The sequence below is a fragment of the Pteropus vampyrus genome, unplaced genomic scaffold, assembly GCF_000151845.1.
Source record: "Pteropus vampyrus isolate Shadow unplaced genomic scaffold, Pvam_2.0 Scaffold124, whole genome shotgun sequence".
Taxonomy (NCBI): domain Eukaryota; kingdom Metazoa; phylum Chordata; class Mammalia; order Chiroptera; family Pteropodidae; genus Pteropus; species Pteropus vampyrus.
In genome coordinates, this window is record NW_011888905.1 from 557,105 (window position 1) to 558,926 (window position 1,822).

At 47.5% G+C, this 1,822-nt stretch overlaps 1 protein-coding gene across 1 annotated transcript in view; it reads right to left on the reverse strand.

Annotated features, from left to right (window-relative positions):
• Positions 1 to 1,822, reverse strand: part of LOC105296327 (histone H2B type 1-A) — a 101,351-nt gene that overhangs the window by 13,634 nt on the left and 85,895 nt on the right. The window lies entirely within an intron of this gene.

The following is a 1,822-nucleotide window of genomic DNA, read 5'->3' on the forward strand; positions in this document are numbered from 1 at the left end:
AGCTTGCGGATCAGCAGCTCCGTGGACTTCTGGTAGCGGCGGATCTCGCGCAGCGCCACCGTGCCGGGCCGGTAGCGGTGCGGCTTCTTGACGCCGCCGGTGGCCGGCGCGCTCTTGCGGGCCGCCTTGGTGGCCAGCTGCTTGCGTGGGGCCTTCCCGCCTGTGGACTTGCGCGCCGTCTGCTTCGTGCGAGCCATGACGAGAAACACCCGCAATGAGGAATTGAAACAAACATGTCCCCCAGAAGCACTGCTGATATTTATAGAACGTGCGGTGTAGCGATTGGATGAGACGAATGTTTAACTATTACGCTCCAGACTCTGATTGGTGAGTCTTTAAACTTTCCAACAACCAGTTTCATTGATTACTACTTTCTATGCTCACTCTTCAAATTTTTTTTGTTCCCTTCTTAGCCCATCCGATTTCCGAAACTTCGATGCAATACTTTGAGCATTCTCTTTTCATGGAACTCGAGGCACTGACTTCATTGGTACTAGGGCTCTGCAATTCTGTGCGTCTCCTTAGTTCTTGGGGGAAAATGGGGGAAATATTGACCCCGCCCCCAAAGTTCGTTCTATTCTCATTACTTGCTCAACCCGATATCCGATGAGGTTTTGGAACCATTTATGAAAACGAGATCCCGTTGTGTTGCTTAAATTGACTGAGGAACTCTTGAAATCTGCAAGACATTGTCTCAAGCAGAGTAAAAGCACAGCAGCGTTTACAGAAATATTCTCTGTAATCAGGTGCCTTTTTGTTAAATGTCTATCACCTGTGTTCTACACTTGGAGATTTCTAAAACTATTACGTTTCCTAAAGCCTAGAGTACATTTCTCCAGATGCAAAAATCTGATTGTTAGTTTTTCCAGCACCGCGGCTGGATGCACAGCGCGTTAGCCCAATAACTGGATTCTGGGGCCCAAGGAGAGCAATTTACCATTGCCAAGAGTTCGTCTTACAGACATTAAACTTTTCTTCATGCTTGAAAACTTCATAGTGGTTCTTTTGTAGTAAGTTGGGAGTGGAACAGATTCTACGTTTTGATTGGCTGAGCCCTATACCAAGTAGCCAGTAAGAAAACAGATCTAGTATCCTTCATTTGCATACTTCAAGGCTCTTTGGCCCGAAGGACCCATAGGAGGCAGAAACCTAAATAAGCAACTTGTGAATACAAGGTTTGTATCTTGAGGCCTGCGTTTTGTTAACACCTTATTACCGTAAAAAAAGATTTGCCTACGACTTTCCAAAAGCATTTACTTAAGAAAGCTTCTAGTCTTGGAAAATCCTATCTCTGTTATTACTGTTGAGTCTCCTTTAAACTAAGAAGCCTAGTCCTCTTCCAAAGTCTAAGAAATTATGTGATGCATTTTGAAAACAGACCCAAGAAAATGGGAGCTAGGGAAAAGTACCAGAGAATTTGGGTGAAATGCGTCTGGAACAGTGACATTCAGGGCCGCCACTTCGTAACTAGTTCCTACATTGCTGTGGAAACCGGGAGCGCAGCTTCGTAGGCCAACGCGGACTTGTTTGAGAACCGCAGCCACGCGCACGAGAAGCAGAGGTCCCAGCTTGGTTCCCCCTCAGCCAGGGTGAGCGGAAGCATTTAATCTCTCGTCAGCGGTGTTAATGCTTCTACGACCCCAAAGTAGATAAGGTTACCCCAAATGCCCCCTCTCACTTGCATACTGAAGGCAACCCGCACCCCGCACCGTGCCCTTCGGGGAACCGTGTAGTCACGCGCAGCTGCCTGAATTTAATGCCTCTGAGATGCCATAGGTCCTCAGCTTTGGAAACCCGCCGAATCCATCGCGGGTCATAAGCG